Genomic DNA, 8403 nt, shown 5'->3' on the forward strand with positions numbered 1-8403 from the left:
TGCAGGTTCAGAAGCAGCACCTACCTACTCACAGGCACTGCTGTGAGTTCTTGTGGGTCTAATCTACAGCTTCTTGTTTCCCTCTCCTTTCTTCAGTGGAACAGGTCCAGATTGCCATTTCAGAGGGCTGAGACACACTTGCTGAATTTGAAGCAAAAATCACTTTGCCTAGAAATGTGAATTAGCCTCTAGTGGCTGAAAGAAATTTGGTCTCAAATCTTCTGTAGAAGTCTGTGTTCCTTGCAGAAGTTTCTGTCTGTAAATACTTCAGCTTCTTTGATATGGAATGCAAGGGAACCTTTAAAAAATTCACATTTAAAAATAAGCATTTCACAAACACAGTCCTCCTTTCAACTTCTACTTACCCTTACCATTAAGGGACAAATTTATGTTTTTTACAAGCAGAAGTCATGAGTACCATGGAGGTGCTGTCATATGGATGGGATGTATGCCTTAAGTCCTCTGATCATGAGTGTTTATGTATTAGCACTCAAGACTGCAAGAAAAGCTGTCGATCTTGGTTTCCTGTTACAAAGCTAGTATTAGTTTTGGTTATATATTGTGCTTTATGAAGTCAGGTGCTGGTTTCCTAACTGCCTAAAAAAGTAATGAAAAATGTAAGATGTCTCCCAGGTCTTTGATTTTTTTCCAATTCAAGTCTGGTTTTTTTCTGCAAATAGGGTTGTCCACCAACTTTTTTTATTCTCCATTTTAAAAACTAAATTATAAAAAGTGTTAGAGAAGAGAATGAAGTCATGCAGTATTAAAATTCATATGCTGAAATACAGGTGGATCTGCATTTTGGTGATGCCAAAGAACCAGTGTGATTATTGAACCATCTCTGCTTCCATGGAAGATTTCTGAGAACTCTGAAATACCTGTTGATGATGCACTTTCCTCCCCAAAAGACGGAAAAAGCCTTGGTGAATGAGTGTTAGGGCCTTTTTTCCTTGGGATACCACAGTTAAGAGATCTGGTTTACATCTACCCTTGGAGCTGCTGCATGCTTCTGTCCAACCAGAGGCACTCACTTTTTCCCTGCCTAAATTCAGTGGATTCACTCATCTGTGGCCCGCAGCAGAAGGTTTGTTGGCTTGCACAGGGTGTCTGCATTAAATCTGCACTGCAGGGTTATGATGCTCTTTCAGAAAGCCCTCGGATTGCACCCCAAGCTGGGAGTGCTGTTTGTGGGGTGCAGCACCAGGTGGAAGGGGCAGCACTCAGCCCCTGGACTGTGTGAGAGCCTCGGGAAGGCAGTTCCTCCCAGCAGTGTTGCAAATGAGGCATTTCTATTTCCATTTGTCTTAACAGATGGCAAAGCTGGGGTGCAGCTGATGGCCTCCCTTGACTTGGTCACACTTTGTGCCTGACACCCCTAATTCAGCCTCTCCCCAGCCAGGTAAGCTGCTGTGGTATATTAGTACCATACTGCACACCTCACAGGTCGGGAGCCTGGTGTCTGATGTTTATCAGCTGGTGTCACGTTCGTCACCATCCTAAATCTCTTGGGATTTCTGTTCCCTCTTAGACTTTTCTCTCTCTGCTTTTAATACAGCTCTGCACACACGGCTCCCTCCTACGCTGGTGGTCTCAGGCTGGTGTTCTGGCCCAGGAGGAGCAAGAGATCTCTGACACATCTCTGGCGCAGGCACCCCCGCTCTGTCCTCCACTCTCCTTTGTTCCTCTCAAACATAAACACACTTAACTGGCCTCTTCTCCTCTCCCTCCACCGCCCCAGCCTTCAAAGTGATCAGACGTAGCAATATCCCTCCTGCAGCGTGTGCCAGCACGCTCCCTGCTTGCAGGAGAGAAAGCTTCAGCGAAGCAGCTGGCTCTGCCTGTACCTGGCATTTGCTTTACTCAAGCTCTTGAGCCCTGTCCTAGCTCGAGGGGATTTGATCACCAGCACCTCTGGTTTTCTGTCTGGAAAGGTGGCAGTGGGAGGTGTACAGTGGACAAGCAGGAGCTCTGCAGCCCCCAGCCAGGGGGACACTGAGTACAGGCACTTTGTCCCCTGCTCCATGGGAGGAAGAAGAGGATAACTTCCTGGCACTCACAAACACCAAGAATTATGTGGTTTCTGGTGGGGTTTTCGTTTGCAATACGTAGCAGGAGGGTGGGGATCATGCTGAGTGATGGGGGAGGGGGAAGAGCACAGGGTACAGAAATGCCTCTGGGTCTCCCATTGGCAGCTTGGTCTCCTCAGGCAACCAGCCATCCCCAGCCTGAGCTGCTGCTGCTGGCTTTCGCAGTGCTGAGCACATCCCCATCTTGCTGCACCCTTGTTCCCAATCCGCAGGAGACTGCTTTGGGTCATGTTGTATATATAAATTCAGAAACCAAAATAATTGCTAGTTTTAATTGCAGAGATTAGGACCAGGAAAGGGAAATGGAATCATCTGCCAACACTTAATTTAACATTTACTAGCTTAGTAAAAGACAGGCAGGGGCTGGGCTGCCCTCACAGGCTGAGGTGTTTGAGTCAGCCTTGTATTGGAGTCTGTTCCAAGAAATCACCTGGTTAACCAGCTCTCAGCTCTTAAGAATTGTAACCTGTTTGTGCTTTTAATCTTAAAAAAAAAAAAAAATTAAAAAAAAAAAATCCTGGTTCTTTTATTTTTGACTAATGCTTGTTATTGTGGTGCTTTAAATTTGTGTCATTCACAGACAAGTTATCAACCTTTAAAACCATAGGCAGGCTGATGAGTTCTCCACTGTTTCCCTGCCAAATGTTTAACCGCTTCTTGGATGAGGACTAAAAAGGTATCATTGTAAATTATTCTTTCCCTCAAAGGTATTTAAACTGTAGCTGTTGCTAAAGGGATTTTCTCCACCTTTCATAGGAGTGTTTTTGTTAGGCAGTTACACAAAGGGGCATGACAAGCACTTTCTCCTCCATTTTGAGTATCAATGTGTTTTGAATCTAGCCCAAAAAGGACTTTGTCCATCTCCCTGACACAAGTTGTGCATGTTTGCAGGGCTGGAGCCCTTTCATGGTGGAAGAACCGAGCCTTGCCGAGGAGGAGAAAACTCTCCGTCCAGGGAGCCTTCTTTTCCCAGCCCGTGGGGCTGTGCTGGCAGGAGGCTGCCTGTGGGTGCAGGCAGCGCTGGGTGCTCTCCTACCCCAGCAGCCCCAGTGGGCACCTCTGGCACAGAATCCCTCCCCAGGGACAGGATCTCAGGAGGACTGCAGCGCCCATGGGACAGCTGTCAGGCCTCAGAGGGGCGAGCAGGAAGGGAGAACCCCGCTCACAGGCGTGGTGTGCCAGGAGCTCTGCACTGCTCCTGTCCCACACCTCAGTCCCAGGGCTGTGGGATGACCTGGGCAAGGCCTTCCCAAATCCCATTAGGATAGTTCAGGAGATGTGAAGGCTGCTGGCTGCTCTGCCAGACCCACCAGCTCTTCCATTAATGGGCAGTGAATGAGGCAGAAGTTTTATCTTGCTAGAGAAACACAAAGCCTTGCTTGGGCTAATATTCCCTTCCTTGTCTCTCACGCAGAAATTCCAACAATTTGATGATTATCAACAGCAGCCAAGAGCACCATTGCTGTCTCCTTTCCCCCTGCTTCTCTGGCATGTCGGGGGCTTTCCCCAACATTGAGGTGGTTTCAGGGTCCTTGCTCCCCTGCACAGCTCTGAGCCAAGCCGAAGGAAGAGACGGAGTTCTCAGATTTAGATTTTTCAATGTTGCATACTTCGTTTATTGTTTCTTATCTTACAATTTTCTCGGAGTCCGACAAGATGTTCGCAGCTGCATGGATTCCTCACGTCTCCCCCCGAGCTGGGCTGTCCTTATCTTTTATACTAATTACTACGTATTTCTTGTTTACTATTTCTTACCAATGTCTATCACTATTACTAAAAAGGTCATCTTTACTTTGACCCAATCCTCACTAACTACTTTGTGCCACGTCAATGCAGCAATGGAGTGAGGGAAGGAGAAGGAGAAGAAGAAGGAGACAACGCCCCAGATTCTCCATCTTGTCCCCATTCACTTCAATGCTAGGAACCTAAAATTACTATTTTCTCACCCTGTGATAAGCTAAACTACTATTTCTCACATTCTTGTGGCCTGTAAACCTTCTCTCAGTGTAGGAAGTTTTTCCCATGGACTGAGATCAAAGCCAGTGTCTCTCTGAGCTCTGGGCTGGGGTCCCAGACCCCCCTGCCCAGGTCCCTGACCCTCCAGGGCAACCAAAGGAATGCCCTGGACTCCAACACTGGCAGAAAGTGAATCCTCCATCACAGACTGGTTCTGGAAAGAGAAGTTCAGCTTAAGGCTCAGATCTTTGAGTCCATCATGGACTTTTCCAGCCTGTACCAAGTCACTTCATCTTCTTATGCCTTGGTGCCCTATTTACAAATAGGAATAAAAATCACTTTCTTTAACCTCACTTTTTATTGGTCTTTCCTACTTAAGTACAAATCTGTGATTCAGTGACCAGATCCTTCTACTCCTGTGAGTGCTGCTGATCATAGTGGTACCACTCCGTGGAGCATGGCCTAAGCTGGGTCATGCTCAGTGCATGCTGTCTTCTCCCAAGGCTTCAGTGCTGCTGGAGGGATGGGTTCATTCCTGTCACAGTCTAAACTGGAAGTAGGAGAGAATGTAAGCTGTTCAGTTTCAAGCAGAAACTGCAAAATTCAGAATCACTTTTTCTGTCCACTTCTGGTTAGAACACAGAGCCTCTGAGCCAGACCCTCATCTTGATTTCAGTGTTAGTAAGTGCCTAAATTCCTCTGTGCCCGTGTGAAGTGCTGAACATGCCACCATCTTTGCGTGCCAGGGGACAGAAGCTGAGAGAGCATCAGGTTGTTCTCTCAGGGTGGACCAAGGAAAGGGATGGTGTTAGACTGATGCTTTCAGGCAGGAAACATTCAGCAGTGCATGTCAGTACGTGGGGTTTCATTTCACTACTTCACACTGAACAGCCCTACCTGAAGAACATTGAAAATCTGAAGATCAAACCAAAATATTGCATGTCAGGGAAGGAAATATTTAAGGGAGGCCTTTGGTTCCAGTGGGAAAACAAAACCCTGATGGATCAACTGGAAATCATTTTATTCTTCAGCTACTCATGTTTGCCATGGAAACAAGCCCTTAGTGTTGTGACATAAGAAGTGAAGAGCCCCCAGCCCATAGTCAGTGCCAGAGTCCATCTCCCCAGCACACGGGGCCGCTCATGACACTGTCCCCTCAGCCCTGCCTTTGCCACCTGCATCCGCCATCCTCCCCAGCCTCCATGGCATCACCAGGGATGAAAGGCTGGATTCACTTTGGTTTGCGTTCAACCCACGTTTCACAGTGCCTGGTGGACTCATCTCTCCCCCTCCCCATCTTCGGCGACTCAGCCAAAGAATTTTAATCTCCGTCGTCTGTAGCTGTAAAATATAATACCAATGGAGTTGGGCTTTTTTATCCCGAAGCCATGAAACTGTTGTCAGAAGAAATTGATACACGCTAGTGAGGGGAACAAAGTGCTGCTGGGGAGGATTTGACTCAAGACAGCACTTCAAATGGAAATTTCCCTGTTTGAAGTGGATATGTCCTTCATTCCTACACCTTTCATTTCTGTTACACTGTGGGAGCGAGGGCTCGGAGGGTCTGTTCGCAGGAGAGTCAGCCCCTGCTCAGGCTCTTGTCTGCAGAAGGTCCCCCTCACCTGGCTGTGGGTGACCTCACTGCTCATGGGAGCCCTGGGGAAATGGTTTTTTTGGGGTGAAGGGGTTCCTGCAGCCCAGCTTGGGAAGCGCCTCAGCCACTGCCCCGCTACCCCAGGGCTGCAAGGTGGGAGCTTGACCAGCGCCTGACCAGCTCTGGGCAGGGGGTCTGTCCATGTAAACACTGAGCCTATCCCAAGCACTTCAGATCAAATCACAGGGTCTTCCCCTTCCTTCAAACACATCTGAAGCCTAAAGGAAATAGATCAAACATTGGATTTGAACTGAGATTAATTAGATGTTTGCAACTGGAGGGGGAAGGAAAAAAAAGGCATTAAGGTTTGTCTGCATTAACTATGCCTGTGGGGGTGTTTCTTTGTCTTTGCATGTGATGATACTCCATGAGATACCAGGTCTGGTTCCACCAGATCTCTGGAAAAGCCTTAGAGGCTTCAGGAGACTCTGCAAATGTGTTTCAGCAGGAGGCAGACGACGAGAAGGGAAGTGTCGGCACTCCTGCTCAGAGCACTGGAGCCTTTGTTGAGTGGCTGGAGGCTACTTCTCAGCTCCCTGATTTCAAACAAGTATAATTATCAGTTGGATAGGGTTCAGGACACCAAGGGAGCTGCCAGATCTTTCATGAGGAGGTGAGTTTGTTCCACTGAATCTAGGATAAAAAAAATCAGGAAAGAGGGATATATTTTAACCACGTAAGTGTTGTCATACATCCATAAGGTACCAGGTGGAATATACGCCTATCTGGTAGCCTGGTTTATGCACCTTTTCCCTTTGGAGCATTTGTGTTGTAATATTCTCATCTAAAACCTGGCTGAAATTAAGAGGCACTGGAAATTTCACTGTAAAACCTATTCTCCAAAGAGCTCCATCCCAAAGAGTCTCATTAAAAATTAACACGTGATCGTCTAGAAATCTCAATAACTCTTCAAACATTTTGAACTTTTTTACTCTGCCCTACAAACTGCCTTTTCTTAAAACTCTCCAAGTAAATTTTAAGTAAGTCTAATGAATTTCAATTTGAACATTTCATGGTGTGGAAGCCTTAAGCCTTCAGATCTACCGAGGCACTTTCCTAATTGTTGCAATGAAGTCACTGTCAATATTTGAGCATACACTTGTGACCTTTGTTCTCAGTATTAAAAGTTAAGGCTAGCTGAAAAAACAGAATGCTTGCAGAAAACAAAAAATAAACCCAAAACTGCCTCTGTTTTGTGGGCATGGCTCAATGCAAACATATTTTTTACATTATTTCCACTTCTATTCTTCCAAACTGAAAACGGCCTCATTTACAGATTGAAAGAATAAATTTTTTCTTATCTGTAAAACTTAACTTCAGGTATAAAATAGAACACATCATGCTGATGATTCCTGGACACGGTTTGCTGCTGCCAGTGTCACACCTGAGTCACAGGTTATACCAGATGACACCTGCCCCACTCTCCAAGCCCCTGCTCTCCAGAGCCTGGTACCTGCTATTGTAGGTGCTCTGTGGCATTTGCCCCACAAGTATCTGTGCCTACACCTGCATGCCAGGCTTCATTGCTACACCCTTACTTTACCTCTTGCAATCAAGAACCATGTGGGAAACTCACCAGTGACTTTCTCAAAGGTGCTCTTCTTACCCCCTGCTTCAGCCATTGAAAGTCTGGCCAGAGACCCCACCAGACTTTGTTATTGAAAAAAAAAAATCCTGAGACTGGAAATGTGCTCCTTAAGCCAGTCACCTCAGTGGAATTCCAGTAAAGTTTGCAGAAAGTAACAAATGCTCAAAGAGTTTTGTCAAAAGTAAATTTTAAAATGCTTAAATGCAACATGTTTTTCAATCACAGAGTCAACTAATTTCATTCACCTCTGAAGGCACTGACCACTCGTACTGCTGAGCAACTCAGCTATTTTGCGGTGGTGGCATTGCTGCTGTTTTGTCTTTTCAAAGCAAGCTCCCCCAAGACATGCAGCTCCAACTCAGCACCCTCATGAAACTTGCTTTTGGTAAAAATCAAAGCAGCTGGTAACTGAATGAGCTTCTCACACAGGATAATATAAACACCACTTAATAACCTTATGCTTTATGGGCTTGTTAATGCAAATGGAAATTTTAAAGCTTTCATTGTGCTGCAAAATGCAAAGCTATGGAGCACGCTGCGCATAAACAAAGCAAATTCCTTGCATTTGTACTGCTTGTCGTGCTGACAGCTTTGATCTGTCCTAACAGGGCCCTTGGGATCTGCACCACCACTTGCAATGGGGCATTGCCCCTGTGAACCGGGGCTGCAGCATTACCCGGCGTGTTGGGAGCAGCCTGCTGGGGCTGAGGGGCTGAAGGAGGCAAGAGTGGAATAGAGCAGGGCTTCCCAAGGCTTTTTGCCTGGCTTCAGCAGTGGTCTGCATTAGTCAGCAGTGGAATGCTCATGACAAGGAGGATGCCAGTGGCACCGTTGTCATGACAGCCTGGTAGAGATTTATTTGTCCCCACCACCCTCACTGTCACTGTAATGTAAAGGGATGGGATGGGATGGGATGGGATGGGATGGGATGGGATGGGATGGGATGGGATGGGATGGGATGGGATGGGATGGGATGGGATGGGACGGGACGGAACGGAACAGAACAGAACAGAATAGAATGGAATAGCTGCCAGCTCTGTAATCCCAGAGCTGGGTAACTTGCAAGGGCCGGTTCATCGACAAGCACAGGGGCCCTGGGTGCTTCCACTCACACAGGG

Source organism: Hirundo rustica, chromosome 4, assembly GCF_015227805.2.
Source record: "Hirundo rustica isolate bHirRus1 chromosome 4, bHirRus1.pri.v3, whole genome shotgun sequence".
NCBI lineage: Eukaryota > Metazoa > Chordata > Aves > Passeriformes > Hirundinidae > Hirundo > Hirundo rustica.